Raw genomic sequence first — 17,180 nt, 5'->3', positions numbered from 1 at the left:
TCATGGACGCATATTCAGGGTACAACCAAATCCCCATGTATCCATCAGATCAAGAAAAAACCTCGTTCCTAACACCGAAAGCAAACTACTGTTACATCATGATGCCTTTTGGTCTCAAGAATGCAGGAGCTACTTATCAAAGGCTAATGAATAAAGTTTTCTCAGATTACGTCGAAAAAATCATGGAAGTTTATATAGACGATATGTTAGTAAAGACACAAAGTGAAGAAACATTGTTATCCGACCTGACTCAAGTGTTTTCTACTATCAGAAAACACAACATGCGGCTCAATCCCACAAAATGCACCTTCGCAGTAGAAGCCGGCAAATTCTTGGGCTTCATGCTAACACAAAGGGGGATTGAAGCAAATCCAGACAAGTGTCGAGGCATACTCAACATGAAGAGCCCAACCTGTATCAAAGAAGTACAACAACTCAACGGGAGGTTGGCCGCTCTATCCCGATTCTTAGCAGGAGCTGCGATAAGATCTCTTCCCTTCTATGCTACTTTAAGAAAGGGAAAAAAGTTCGAATGGACGACAGAATGTGAGTAAGCCTTCCTAGACTTCAAGGAGTTCTTAGGACGACCACCTATCTTATCTCGGCCACGAGACGGAGAGCCGCTCATATTATATCTCGCAGTAGGAAGCCAGGCAATAGCCTCATCACTAGTCAGAGAAGACGAACATGGGCAAAAACCCGTCTACTTCATTAGCAAAGCACTACAGGGATCTGAGCTGAACTACCAAAAAATAGAAAATAGATCTAGCAGGAAGAATCCTACAATGGGCAGTCGAGTTGTCCGAATTCGACCTCCAATACGAGGCGCGTACAGCAATCAAATCGCAACACCTGGCCAACTTCATCGCAGAATTTACAGACATCCCGGAAATCCCCATAGAATGGAACATATACGTAGACGGATCCTCGAATAAAACAGGAAGCGGTGCGGGTGTGATAATCGAGAGCAACAAAGGAACTCAACTTGAGCTCTCCCTTAAATTCGGATTTCTGGCCTCAAACAACCAGGCAGAATACGAAGCACTATTAGCTGGTCTGAAGCTGGCTAGGGAGGTTGGAGCTCGGAAACTCAACATCTACAGTGACTCACAAGTCATCACCTCACAAATAACAGGAAATTACCAAGCCAAAGATCCGACCATGAAAAAATATTTGGATAAAACCAAAGAACAGCTCGGACAACTCGGGGAATATAGGATCCACCACATACCTCGTGAGCAAAATGCCCGAGCTGACGCCCTTTCAAAATTAGCCAGCACCAAACCAGGGGGCAACAACAGAAGCCTCATCCAGGAGGTATTACAGAACCCGTCAATAGCGGAAGAAGAAAGAATCCTAGCCATAATAGGTCGGGATCAAGGATGGATGACCCCCATAATAAATTACCTCAAAACAAAAGAACTCCCTACAGATGAAAAGGAGGCAAAGAGGCTGAAAGGGGAGGCACAGTACTACACCATCATAAACAACACGCTGTACAAAAGAGGGATATCAACACCTTTACTAAAATGCGTACCAACTTCCAACACAAAAGAAGTCTTGGAGGAAGTACACAGCGGCATTTGTGGAAATCATCTCAGAGCGTAAGCCCTCACCAAAAAGATACTCCGGGCGGGATTCTATTGGCCAACTCTACAAAAGGAGGCTACAGAATTTGTAAAGACATGTCCACCATGCCAGAAGCATGCCAACTTTCACATTGCTCCACCAGAAAAGCTCATCAGCGTGACCTCACCCTGGCCATTTGCGAAATGGGGACTCGACCTTCTCGGACCCTTCCCACAGGGATCGGGACAAGTAAAATTCCTCATAGTAGGAGTAGACTATTTCACAAAATGGATCGAGGCGGAACCCCTGGCCAACGCCACCGCTCAAAGAAGTCAAAAATTCCTATATAGGAATATTATTACGAGGTTCGGGGTACCATACTCCATCACCACGGACAACGGTACCCAATTTACAGAGGCAGGCTTCAGAAAATTGGTGGGCAACTTGAACATAAAGCACCAGTTCACCTCCGTCGAACATCCCCAAGCCAATGGACAAGCCGAAGCGGCCAACAAAGTCATATTGGCCGGACTAAAGCGGAGGCTACAAGAAGCAAAGGGAGCCTGGGCCGAGGAACTTCCACAAGTCCTATGAGCGTATCGAACAACCCCCCTATTCTACTACAAACGAATCACTATTCCGACTAGCATACGGAGTGGAGGCAATGATTCCAATAGAAATTGAAGAAGGATCTCCCCGAGTAGTCCACTACAATGAACAAGCAAACTCCCAACTTCAGAGAGAAGAGCTCGACTTGCTACCCGAAATCCAAGAAAGAGCTCGGATCAGGGAAGAAGCTCTAAAGCGACGAATGGCTTCCAGATATAATCAAAAGGTTGTGCCGAGAAGTTTTGCAGAGAATGATCTCATCCTAATCAGAAATGACATTGGAACAACTCGACCCGGAGAAGGAAAGCTGGCAGCAAACTGGAAAGGACCCTACTGAGTCATTGAAGTACTGGGGAAGGGCTACTACAGACTGTCCGAGCTTGATGGACGAGAGCTTCCTCGATCATGGCACGCCTGCAACCTAAGAAGGTACTACAGTTAGAAAAGGTAAAGGATCTCACTAAATGGATGCGCTCTTTTTCCTGAAAAGGTTTTTTAATGAGGCACCATGTCGAGACCTAGATCATACCCGACTTAAAGGAATAAGGAAATTCCCACATGTATATATTTGCATTTTTTTTCTTTGAATAAAAGTTTATTTAGATATTCTACAAGATTCCAAGATGCATTAATCTGAAGTATTCATCGTCCGATTATAAAGCAACAGGTCGGCAGAAAGTGAAAAACAAATTCACTCCGCGACCACAATAAAAACAATCGTCCGATAAAGGTGAAAACGCGATTCACCTAAAGGACGATCTAAAGACGCCAACCATTTTCTATAAATCGGCAAAGATGAACACAGAATAATGTAAAAAGTTATCGAAAGCAATCCAAAAAAAGAACCTGACGAGGTCTTACGGATAGTTAATATAATAACTTAAAGACTGGCCGACGTTCAGAAGTCGGACCAAGTCAACCCAAGTTATAAGTAAACCCTGGAAAGAGGTCTGACCAACCCTATTAAAGAGGATTACTTTAACTTAGAAGGGCCTGACATAACAAAGTCAGCCCAAAACTAAAAAGTTATACAAGTAGTCCCTGAAAGAGATCTGACAAAGATCCAAGAAAGAGGACTACGAAAAATAACTTAAAGGAGACCGACATAATGAAGTCGGACTCCTACTACTGAAAGTTACACAAGAAATCCCTGAAAGAGATCTGATAAAGATCCAAGAAAGAGGATTACGCTTAAAGGAGACCGACATAACGAAGTCGGACTCCTGCTACTGAAAAGTTACACAAGTAATCCCTAAAAGAGATCTGATAAAGATCCAAGAAAGAGGATTACACTTAAAGGAGACCGACATAACGAAGTCGGACTCCTGCTACTGAAAAGATATAACTCAGAAGAGACCGACCTAAATGAAGTCGGACTCCAACGAACAAAAGTAATCCCTGAAAGAGACCTAACGAAGGTCCAGGAAAGAGGATAACAGAAATAAAGCGAATCAACACAAAGAAATCAGTTGGAGAAACATCAAAAATACCTACAAAAACGAAAAAACAAGTCGGATCCACACAAATACAGAGGATCCAAGCTACAAACGATAAGCACGAGGCAATCCAAAAAGGTCAAATTGCAAGGACCAACATTCTCAGACAACAGAAGAAAATATCAAAAACCTTGATATGATCTACAAAGTTTTAAAGCCTCGGAGGCCATCAAAAAAGGATAACGAGCTACTTTTGTTTTTCAAAAGGTTGCCAAGACAAAACAACCAGAAAACGTCAGCAAATAAAAAGTTTTAAAGAGCCCACAAGCCAGGCCAACTAACATGAGAATCCAGAAAAAGATCAGCAAACATCAGGAGCATCATCAGGACAAGGAGAAGGAGGACGAGTCTGAATAGGCACGGCATCTACAGTTCCATCCTCCCGGTTCAGAACTTGGCAATCCGAATCAGGTGCAACCGGAGGAGCAGAGGTAGCCGACACTTTGGCAGAGGACACAGGAGGAGGATCAGCGTCATCATCACCCTCGTCATCAGGGACAATCTTGCCATCTCTGACAACATTATCTAAATTGAAAAGGGTGAGATCGGCCTCGGGAGCAATGACCCGAACTTGCTCCTTCAAGTTCTCGTAAGCAGCAGTCACGCTGCCGACGAGATGACCTTGGAGCTCAGAATAATCCTCCCGAGCACTGTCCAACTCCTCCCTCAGACGCATCACCTCCCGATAAGTTGTAACATAACTATCTTTATGCATCAGAGCTGTGTCCTCGGCCAAACTCAAAGAAGCCGCCAATGAAAGGGAACTCGCCTTCTCATTTTCTAGATCCTTCTCTAACTTGGTCACCTTTAATTCGAGCTCCTCCTTCAGCCCCTTCATCCGGTCAAACTCTTGCTTTGCCTCCTCCATAAATGCCTTGGTGGCATGAAGAGGGAGACTTTGAGCAGTCCGGTGTATAGCGGCCGCCATAAACGCCATCTGCACGTGATTCTGGGCCATAAATTCCAAATGATGGAGGATGGACACATCGTCCATCGAAAGGGTACCATAGGGCCCAATTTGTTGATCTATGAACTCGATGGCATTGAAGTCAGGGGCATTAAGGTCGAAGGGCTCAACCGTCCTTTGGTTTTTACTTGGAGGGGCAGCAGATGGAACGGCAGAAGCAGGATGAGGATCCACCAAGCGGACCCGAGGTGTCGGAATCGCTTTCTTCACTATGGGGGAACTCGGCACTGATGGCTTCTCGCGCACTTGGGAGGACCCCTCCCCAGCCGCCTTGGCGGCAATATTCCTGGCAGCAGTCGCCTTCTGCGCCCTTTTAAAAGCCTTCATGGATTCGTTATTTTTCATTGCCTCTGCAAAATAAAACAGAAGTCAAGCTACAAATCGAACAAGTCGGAAATACAGCTACAAGTAAACATAAACAGATAGCAAAGAAAACACAAAGATACCCAGTTCAGTTTGAAGAAGAGAAGGATTAGTTAGAAATTTTTTTGTATCAAGATGGGGAGGCTAACCCCAGCGCTCTTCCAAAACAGTCACAAAGGCCCGCTCAGCCTCATCCAACATGTCCCAAGAGTACCTGGAGACCCTCACATCCTTTTGCCATTCCAGGGGAAAGGCAGGCTCATCATTTTCGTCTAGAAAAAAGGGCCGAGCTCCTTCAACAGCTCAGACCTTGAAAAAGTAGTTTTTAAAATCACGGAATAACTCGTCAAACATGGAAAAGACCTTCTTTCCTTGGGTAGAGCGAAAGGAGACCCAAGCTGCCTTCTTTTTTACCACTCCGGGCTTAGTCAAAACAAACAGATAGAAAAAGAGAGATTAGGAAGCAGGGATACCAAAACCATTACACAACAATTGAAAAATCTTTATAAAACCCCAGGAATTAGGGTGAAGTTGAGAGGGGGCAATATTACAAGATCATAACAGGTCGGTTTCAAATTGAGTAAAAGGAAGAGTAATACCCAGCGGACCAAAGAAAAAGTCATAAACATAAAAGAAGGGGCGACCATCAACAACCCGAGTTGAAAAACAGACTCTCTCGTCAGAAGAAGGAGGGACAAGTTCATAGTTCTTCTCATCACCAGAATTGCTACAGACACTATGAAACTGCCTAAGCTGAGCACAAAACTCAGAATCAGCCAGCGAGACACACAGGAGAACCATGGAGTCCACCCAATCAGCCATACCCGCAGGAACCTGGGAAGGCATCTCTACAACGTTATTTCGGGAAGACATGAGGCCAACTAAATCCTACAAAAAGAAAAGAAGAGTGGATTACTTAAAAACATCTCGGACACGGGTCAAAACATCTCAAACGGACGGATTAACCAAAAAGGAAAAAACCCCAAGCCTCAAGAGAAGAAGTCTTGGAGCATCCCTTGGAGGCAGTAAACAAGAAGGGTCCTCAAAATCATTTCTACAATCTACATCTCGGCACTCATCAGAATAAAGTCCAGAAAAGAAAGCAAAGGAAGCAAAAACGCAGAAAATCCACCCTTCTACAGTTTTATCAGGAAAAGCATTACTCCTACAGTTTACCAACACTACTGCTACAGTTCATCAGAACACCAAAAAGACCAAAGGAAAAACAGCAAAGGCACAAGCTTTTCAAAATCAAAGCAAAAATCATCATCCAAGGCACAAATAGAAACAGCGGCAACATGCAAAAGAAAAAGATTCAAGCAAAACAAAAAGATTCGCACCGAAAAAGAAAAAAACCATAGCATGCAACAAAGCAAGCACGGTAAAAACAGAAAGATCCAAACTTTCTCCAAAAGGAAGATCAAAAGGAAAACTCCATCGCAAAATCAGAAATAAACGAGGAAAACACGAAATGAGGACTAACCTGGAGAATAGAAGAAAACCTCGAAGAAAGATGAAGAACATAAGCAACAAAGCCACCCCCTCGAAGTGGAAGAATGCAAAGACAGAAGAAGAAAATGTGGAATCAGCTCTCTTCCGAAAAACGCAGTAGCAGAAACAGACGTCACAAAAAACTACAAACTCTGGGCAAAGAAACAGAAAATGAGAAAGTAAAGGGAGGAGTTACGGAGAGGAAGTGAAAGAAGAGAAACCGTTTTTTGATTGAGAGATTCAAAATAAAAGCCAGGAGAAAACGGGGCAATTAATACCAATTAATGAAGGTACTAAACCCTTTCACGTTCCCAAAGCAAAGCGCTGATATAAAAACGCGCGCCTTCAGAGGAAAACGTTCTACATTCAAAAGATTCTACAAAAAAAAATCGACAAAATGCTTGAGTTCGGCTTCATCATGAAAGAACCGAAGTCAAAAAAAATTCGACCTCAACAGAAAAACCGAGCTCAAGCAGGGGCACTGTTCATACCCTGGGTCGAGCTGTCAGACCCGGGATGTTCTACAGACAAAGCAACCGACCTCTTCAGGTCAGGACAACCCGACCTCTTCTCAAAGAGCTCGGACAAGTCACAGAAAAGCCCAAACAAAGGGCCCAAATAGAGGAACACGTCCCAAATCCTAAGGCGGCCCAAAGCCTACAGAAAGAAGGGCGGTTCCCTTAAAGATAAAGATGACCTCACTTAAAGATAAAGATAAGATAAGATAACTAACTTATCTTATCCACAGAAGGCCACATCTCACCATTATAAATACACTGGAGCACCCAGGTATAACTCATACTCTGATTCTATTCAATACCTGCTTAATACCCTTGCTAACTTAAGCATCGGAGTCCCTTGCAGGTACCCCCCACCCTCCGGGGACGAAGGATCAGCACCACCATCAAGTCCAACAAGTCGGACACACCAGCTCCGGCCGCCGTACACCTGCCGGACACGTCGGCTCCGACCAACATAGAAGATCTCATCCGAGATCGACCTACAGTTTCAGGTAACCCTCGGAACAGATAGGATTTTTAAAATTGAAAGTTTGACTTGACTGGTAAGAAACAACTAATTTTTAAAAATTTTTGACCAAGTCAACCCAAAATTTCGAAAATTTGGAGGGAAAGAAGGAAAAGATATTTTTTTATTTTTGAATTTTTAATGAGGAGAGAGAAAAACAAAAACATGACCCAAAACATGAAAATTTTGGATCAAAACACATGATGCATGCAAGAACACTTTGAAGATCATGATGAATATCAAGAACATAATTTGAAAAATTTTTGATGCAAAGAAAACATGCAAGACACCAAACTTAGAAATCTTTAATGCATGTACTCTAACAAACGAAAAATGCATATGAAAAACAACAAACAACACAAAACAAGAAAACATCAAGATCAAACAAGAAGACTTGTCAAGAACAACTTGAAGATCATGAAGAACACCATGAATGCATGAATTTTTGAAAAATGCAAGAAAAATTTTTAAAGCATGCAATTGACACCAAACTTAAAAATTGACTCAAGACTCAAACAAGAAACACAAAATATTTTTTATTTTTATGATTTTCTAATTTTTTGTATTTTCTTTTATTTTTTTCGAAAAACATATGGAAAAAGAAAATAAGAAGTTCAAAATCTTTAAGAAGAATTCCAGGAATCTTTTTGTGTTAGCCTAAAGCTCCAATCAAAGGGTTTGACATGGCTTAATAGCTAGTCAGCTTTAGGATGGAATTACATGCATTGTAGTGATTAGTTGAAGACCAATTCTAAAGGAGTTTAAATATGGCTTTGTAGCCAGCTAGGATTCAACATGTTACCATGAAACTCTAGAATTTATTCTTGAAAGTTTTGAAGCCATAGAATAATTTAAAAAAAATTTTCGAAAATAATTTTTTTGGAAAAATGAAAACAAAGAAAAATTTTGAAAAATTTTTGAAAACTTTTTGAATAGAAAATTACCTAATCTGAGCAACAAGATGAACCGTCAGTTGTCCATACTCGAACAATCCCCGGCAATGGCGCAAAAAACTTGGTGGACGAAATTGTGATACGTACTTTTTATTGTTGTATGGAATTAATTCCCCGAGAATGGCTCCAAAAACTTGGTGCTCAATATCATGGTGTCTAAAATTTAATTCACAACTTTGCACAACTAACCAACAAGTGCACTGGGTCGTCCAAATAATACCTTACGTGAGTAAGGGTCGATCCCACGAAGATTGTTGGTATGAAGCAATCTATGGTCATCTTGTAGATCTCAGTCAGGCTGATTCAAATGTGATTGGATTAGATAATTAAAAGATAAATAAAATAGACAGGAAATAAAGATAAAGTTACTCATGTAATCCAATAGTGGGAATTTCAGATAGGTGCATGGAGGTGCTGTGTTCCTTCCGAATCTCTACTTTCTTATTACATTCATCAAATCCTTCTTAATCCTTTCCATGGCAAGCTGTATGTAGGGCATCACCGTTGTCAATGGCTACATCCCATCCTCTCAGTGAAAAAGGTTCAAATGCTCTGTCACAGCACGACTAATCATCTGTCGGTTCTCAATCAGGTTGGAATAGAATCCCGTGATTCTTTTGCGTCTGTCACTAATGCCCAGCCTTCAGGAGTTTGAAGCTCGTCACAGTCATTCAATCCCGGAATCCTACTCGGAATACCACAGACAAGGTTAGACTTTCCGGATTCCCATGAATTCCGCCATCAATTCTAGCTTATACCACGAAGATTCTGATTAAGGAATCCAAGAGATATGCGCCCGGTCTAAGGTAGAACGGAAGTGGTTGTCAATCACGCACGTTCATAGGTGAGAATGATGATGAGTGTCACGGATCATCACATTCATCAAGTTGAAGTGCAACGAATATCTTAGAACAGGAATAAATCGAATTGAATAGAAAATAATAGTAATTGCATTAAAACTTGAGGTACAGCAGAGCTCCACACCCTTAATCTATGGTGTGTAGAAACTCCACCATTGAAAATACATAAGTGAAAAGTCCAGGCATGGCCGAATGGCCAGCCCCCATGTGGTCTAAGGACTAGGCGTCCAGAGAAGTCTAATACACTAGTAAAAAGTCCTATTTATAATAAACTAGCTGCTAGGGTTTACAGAAGTAAGTAATTGATGCATAAATCCACTTCCGGGGCCCATTTGGTGTATGTTTGGGCTGAGCTTGAATGTTACACGAGCTGAGGCTTATCTTGGAGTTGAACGCCAAGTTGTAACGTGTTTTGGGCGTTCAACTCTGGTTCGTGACGTGTTTCTGGCGTTTGACTCCAGAATGCAGCATGGAACTGGCGTTGAGCGCCAGTTTACATCGTCAATTTCCGAATAAAGTATAGACTATTATATATTGCTGGAAAGCTCTAGATGTCTACTTTCCAACGTTGTTGAGAGCGTGCCATTTAGAGTTCTGTAGCTCCAGAAAATCCCTTTCGAGTACAGGGAGGTCAGATTCCAACGGCATCAGCAGTCCTTTGTCAGCCTCCTATCAGAGTTTTGCTCAGGTCCCTCAATTTCAGCCAGAAAATACCTGAAATCACAGAAAAACACACAAACTCATAGTAAAGTCCAGAAATGTGAATTTAGCATAAAAACTAATGAAAACATCCCTAAAAGTAACTAGATCATACTAAAAACTACCTAAAAACAATGCCAAAAAGCGTATAAATTATCCGCTCATCATCCACCAACATACAGCTTGCCATGGAAGGAACCTTGCGTGCGTGAAGAAGAAGACAGTAGGAAAGCAGAGATTCAGAAGACAGAGCACCTCCAAAACTCCAACCTATTCTCCATTACTGCATAACAAGTATTTATTTCATTCTCTTTTATTTTTTGCAATTAAAACTAAGAACCATTATTGATATTCTGACTAAGAATAATAAGATAACTGTTCATACCCTGGGTCGAGCTGTCCGACCCGGGATGTTCGGAACACAGAGCGACCGACCTCTTCAGGTCAGGACAACCCGACCTCTTCTCGAAGAGCTCGGCCAAGTCACAGGAAAGCCCAAACAAAGGGCCCAAATAAAGGAACACGCCCCAAATCCTAAGGCAGCCCAAGCCTACAGAGAGAAGGGCAGTTCCCTTAAAGATAAGATGACCTCACTTAAAGATAAGATAAGATAAGATAACTAACTTATCTTATCCACAGAAGGCCACATCTCACCATTATAAATACGCTGAAGCACCCAGGTATAACTCATACTCTGATTCTACTTAATACCTGCTTAATACCCTTGCTAACTTAAGCATCGGAGTCCCTTGCAGGTACCCCCCACCCTCCGGAGACGAAGGATCAACACCACCACCAAATCCAACAAGTCAGACACACCAGCTCCGGCCGCTGTACACCTGCCGGACACGTCGGCTCCGACCAACACAGAAGGTCTCGTCCAAGATCGACCTACAGTTTCAGGTGACCCTCGGAACATTGGCGCCGTTGCCGGGGAACCTGGAAGTCATCCCATTAACATGGCGGATGACCATGACAACGACCACGATTCAGGTTTGGAAGACAGAACGCCGCATAAAAATGCGAACACAATACTCAAAAATACTCCAGAAACCAATGGAGACAAAAATTCATCAAATCCTGGAATAATAGAAGCACTTCAAAATCGATTGGAGCAACTCGAGAAAGAAGCCCAACATCAACGTGAAAAGGAAGAAGATCTACGCCGGGAGATAAGGCGGCGCAGAGAACTAGAAGATAAGCTTGTAAAACTTGAAGCCGATCTTAAAACTAAAGCTACTCGATCATCTGCAGAAGATAGCTCTCAGAAAGATCAAGACTCATTCACCAGAGAAATTATGAAGACCAAAATTCCAAAAGATTTTAAACTTCCGGATATGACTCTATATGACGGCACCTCGGACCCCAACCATCATCTCAGCAACTTCAGAAGTAGAATGTAGCTCACAGATGCCTCAGATGCAGCCCGCTGCAAAGCCTTTCCAACAACTCTAACCAAGACAGCCATCAAATGGCTCGACAACCTACCTCCGAAATCCATCACGAGTTTCGACGACCTGGCCAAGAAGTTCCTGGCCCGATTCTCCATACAAAAGGACAAAACCAAACATGCACCTAGCCTCCTAGGGATCAAACAAGGAGATCGGGAGAGCCTTCGCAACTACATGGAAAGATTCAACAAAACATGCATGGACATACAAAGTCTACCAACAGAGGCTGCCATTATAGGCCTTATAAATGGCCTACGAGAAGGGCCATTTAGCCAATCTATATCAAAAAGATATCCTACATCCTTAGACGAAGTACAAGAACGGGCACAAAAATACATTAACATGGAGGAAAACTCTCGACTTGTCGAAGCCTCAAGGTTCAGCTCTACCTACCGAGATAAAGAATCCAAGAAAAAGAAAGATCGCTCCGGAGAAAAAATCAAAAAATATCATAACTATACTCCTCTTAGGGTATCCTTGGTAGATGTTTACAAATAAGTCTGCCATACAGAGAAAATCCCTCCAGCTCGGCCACTTAAAGGCAAAAGAGGAAGAGGAAATCGGAATGAATACTGTGAGTATCACCGACTTCGGGGGCATTCCACCAACGAATGCTTCGACTTGAAAAACGTCATAGAAAAACTAGTAAGAGAAGGAAAGCTAGATCGATTTTTGGCCAATCGGGATGATGAACCAAGAAAAAGAAGAAGGGATGAGGATGTTGGACGATCTGAACGATCACCTCGCACACCGGAAAGACATGTTCACGTAATACACGGCGGATTTGCCGAAGGAGGAATCTCCAAATCATTCCGAAAGCGACACCTCAAAGAAGTATACCACGTCGAAGGAAAAAAAGGAAGTCCCGGACATCCCAGCAATCACGTTTACCAAGGAAGATGCATCCGGAATCATCTCAGGACACGACGACCCCATGGTCTTTACGATTATACTGGCAAACGCCAACCTTCACCGTACATTAATTGACCAGGGAAGCTCTGCAGACATCTTATTCAAAACTGAGTTCAACAAAATCGGTCTAGATGAAAAAGAGCTAAGAGCATACCCAAACAGCCTGTTCGGACTAGGAGATGCCCCAGTTCAACTACTGGGATACGTATCGCTGCATACAACCTTCGAAAAGGGAAACCAGTCCCGAACACTCAAGATAGATTACATCGTGGTCGACGTAAGCTCAGCCTACAATGCCTTAATAGGTCGGACAACGTTAAATAAACTCGGAGCAATAGTTTCAACCCCATTCTATGTATGAAATTCCCAACTGCGGAAGGGATAGCTACGATAAAGGCAGATCAAAAAATGGCACGTCGCTGTTACAACGAAAGCCTAAACCTCCGAGGTGAAGGAGGAGAGTTTCACACAATCGAGCTCGGTGGAGTTCAGAGGCGAGAAGAACTCCGACCACAACCTGAAGGAGAAATAGAAAGAATCCAGATCGGAGACACCTCGGATAAAACAACTAATATTGGCATGATCATGAAAGGAGACATGAAGGAATCGCTAATACGGTTCCTACGAGATAATATCGATCTCTTCGCATGGAAAGCTGCCGACATGCCAGGTATTGATCCCAAACTAATGAGCCACAAATTGGCAGTCTATCCGGGATTCCGGCCGGTACAACAAAGACGAAAAAAACTCGGATCAGAACGAACTCAGGCTGTAGAAGAACAAGTACAAGCGCTACTTGAGGCCGGGTTCATAAGGGAAGTCAAATATCCACTATGGCTAGCAAACGTCGTCTTAGTGAAAAAGTCAAATGGGAAGTGGCGAATGTGCACCGACTACACCGACCTCAACAAAGCCTGCCCAAAAGACCCCTATCCACTCCCAAGCATCGACGCTCTAGTGGATGCTTCATCAGGATATAAGTATCTCTCATTCATGGATGCATATTCAGGGTACAACCAAATCCCCATGTATCCACCAGATAAAAAAAAACCTCGTTCCTTACACCGAAAGCAAACTACTGTTACATCGTGATGCCTTTCGGTCTCAAGAACGCAAGAGCCACTTATCAAAGGCTAATGAATAAAGTTTTCGCAGATCACATCGGAAAAATCATGGAAGTTTTTGTAGACGATAAGTTTATAAAGACACAAAGCGAAGATACATTGTTATCCGACCTGACTCAAGTATTTTCTACTATCAGGAAACACAACATGCGGCTCAATCCCGCAAAATGCACCTTCGCGGTAGAAGCCGGCAAATTCTTGGGCTTCATGCTCACACAAAGGGGGATTGAAGCAAATCCAGAAAAGTGTCGAGCCATACTCAACATGAAGAGCCCAACCTGTATCAAAGAAGTACAACAACTCAACGGAAGGTTGGCCGCTCTATCCCGATTCTTAGCAGGAGCTGCGATAAGATCTCTTCCCTTCTACGCTACTTTAACAAAGGGAAAACAGTTTGAATGGACAACAGAATGTGAGCAAGCATTCCTAGACTTCAAGGAGCTCTTAGGACAGCCACCTATCCTATCTCGGCCACGAGAAGGAGAACCGCTCATATTATATCTCGCAGTAGGGAGCCGGGCAATAGCCTCAGCACTAGTCAGAGAAGACGAACATGGGCAAAAACTCATCTACTTCATTAGCAAAGCACTACAGGGATCCGAGCTGAACTACCAGAAAATAGAAAAGTTTGCCTACGCTCTGATCCTCACATCCCGGCAGCTTCGCCCGTATTTCCAAGCGCATACCATTAAAGTTCGAACCAACTAGCCCATAAAAGGAATATTGGAGAAAATAGATCTAGCATGAAGAATCCTACAATGGGCAATCGAGTTGTCCGAATTCGATCTCCAATACGAGGCGCGTACAGTGATCAAATCGCAACACCTGGCCGACTTCATCGCAGAATTTACAGACATCCCGGAAATCTCCATAGAATGGAACATATACGTAGACGGATCCTCGAATAAAACGGGAAGTGGTGCAGGTGTGATAGTTGAGAGCAACCAAGGAACTCAACTTGAGCTCTCCCTTAAATTCGGATTTCCGGCCTCAAACAACCAGGCAGAATACGAAGCACTATTAGCTGGTCTAAAGTTGGCTAGAGAGGTTGGAGCCCGGAAGCTCAACATCTACAGTGACTCACAAGTCATCACCTCACAAATAACAGGAAACTACCAAGCCAAAGATCTGACCATGAAAAAATATTTGGATAAAACCAAAGAACAGCTCGGACAACTCGGGGAATATAAGATCCACCACATACCTCGTGAGCAAAATGCCCGAGCTGACGCCCTTTCAAAATTAGCCAGCACCAAACCAGGGGGCAACAACAGAAGCCTCATCCAAGAGGTATTACATAACCCGTCAATAGCGGAAGAAGAAAGAATCCTAGCCATAATAGGTCGGGATCAAGGATGGATGACCCCCATAATAAACTACCTCAAAACAGAAGAACTCCCTACAGATGAAAAAAGAAGGCAAGGAGGCTGAAAAGGGAGGCACAGTACTACACTATCATAAACAACACGCTGTACAAAAAAGGGATATCAACACCTTTACTAAAATGCGTACCAACTTCCAATACAAAGGAAGTCTTGGAGGAAGTACACAGTGGCATTTGTGGAAATCATCTCGGAGCACAAGCTCTCACCAAAAAGGTACTCCGGGCGGGATTCTATTGGCCAACTCTACAAAAGGAGGCTACAGAATTTGTAAGGACATGTCCACTATGCCAGAAGCATGCCAACTTTCACATTGCCCCACCAGAAAAGCTCATCAGCGTGACCTCACCCTGGCCATTTGCGAAATGGGGACTCGACCTACTCGGACCCTTCCCACAGGGATCGGGACAAGTAAAATTCCTCATAGTAGGAGTAAACTATTTCACAAAATGGATCGAGGCAGAACCCCTGGCCAACGCCACCGCTCAAAGAAGCCGAAAATTCCTATATAGGAACATTATTACGAGATTCGGGGTACCATACTCCATCACCACGGACAACGGTACCCAATTTACAGAGGCAGGCTTCAGAAAACTGGTGGCCGACTTGAACATAAAACACCAGTTCACCTCTGTCGAACATCCCCAAGCCAATGGACAAGCCGAAGCGGCCAACAAAGTCATATTGGCCGGATTAAAGCGGAGGCTACAAGAAGCAAAGGGATCTTGGGCCGAGGAACTACCACAAGTCCTATGGGCATACCGAACAACACCCCATTTTACTACAAACGAATCACCATTCCGACTAGCATACGGAGTGGAGGCAATGATTCCAATAGAAATCGAAGAAGGATCTCCCCGAATAGTCCACTACAATGAACAAGCAAACTCCCAACTTCAGAGAGAAGAGCTCGACTTGTTACCCGAAATCCAAGAAAGAGCTCGGATCAGGGAAGAAGCTCTAAAGCGACGAATGGCCTCCAGATATAATCAAAGGGTAGTACCGAGAAGTTTCGCAGAGAATGATCTCATCCTAATCAGAAATGATATTGGAACAACTCGACCCGGAGAAGGAAAGCTGGCGGCAAACTGGAAAGGACCTTACCGAGTCATTGAAGTACTGGGAAAGGGCTACTACAGACTGTCCGAGCTTGATGGACGGGAGCTTCCTCGATCATGGCACGCCTGCAACCTAAGAAGGTACTACAGTTAGGAAAGGTAAAGGATCTCACTAAATGGATGCGCTCTTTTTCCTAAAAAGGTTTTTTAATGAGGCACCATGACGAGACCTAGGAACAAGGGAATTCCCACATGTATATATTTGCATTTTTTCTTTGAATAAAGTTTAAATAGATATTCTACACGATTCCAAGACGCATTAATCTGAAGTATTCATCGTTCGATTATAAAGCAACAGGTCGGCAGAAAGTGAAAAACAAATTCACTGCGCGACCACGATAAAGACAATCGTCCGATAAAGGTGAAAACGCGATTCACCCAAAGGACGATCTAAAGACGCCAACCATTTTCTACAAATTGGCAAAGATGAACACAGAATAATGTAAGAAGTTATCGAAAGCAATCCAAAAAAAGAACCTGACGAGGTCATACGGATAGCTAATATAATAACTTAAAAGACTGGCCGACATTCAGAAATCAGACCAAGTTAACCCAAGTTATAAGTAAACCCTGGAAAGAGGTCTGGCCAACCCTATTAAAGAGGATTACTTTAACTTAGAAGGGCCTGACATAACAAAGTCAGCCCAAAATTAAAAAGTTATACAAGTAGTCCCTGAAAGAGATCTGACAAAGATCCAAGAAAGAGGACTACGAGAAATAACTTAAAGGAGACCGACATAACCAAATCGGACTCCTATCATTAAAAAGTTATACAAGTAGTCCCTGAAAGAGATCTGACAAAGATCCAAGAAAGAGGACTACGAGAAATAACTTAAAGGAGACCGACATAACCAAATTGGACTCCTATCATTAAAAAGTTATACAAGTAGTCCCTGAAAGAGATCTGACAAAGATCCAAAAAAGAGGACTACGAGAAATAACTTAAAGGAGACCGACATAACCAAATCAGACTCCTACCATTAAAAAAGTTATACAAGTAGTCCCTGAAAGAGATCTGATAAAGATTCAAGAAAGAGGATTACGCTATAACTTAACGGAGATCGACATAATGAAGTCGGACTCCTGCTACTGAAAAGGTATAATTCAGAAGAGACCGACCTAAATGAAGTCGGACTCCTACGAACAAAGCAATCCCTGAA

The sequence above is a fragment of the Arachis stenosperma genome, chromosome 7, assembly GCF_014773155.1.
Source record: "Arachis stenosperma cultivar V10309 chromosome 7, arast.V10309.gnm1.PFL2, whole genome shotgun sequence".
Lineage (NCBI taxonomy): Eukaryota > Viridiplantae > Streptophyta > Magnoliopsida > Fabales > Fabaceae > Arachis > Arachis stenosperma.
Note: the sequence above shows the minus strand (reverse complement) of the source record.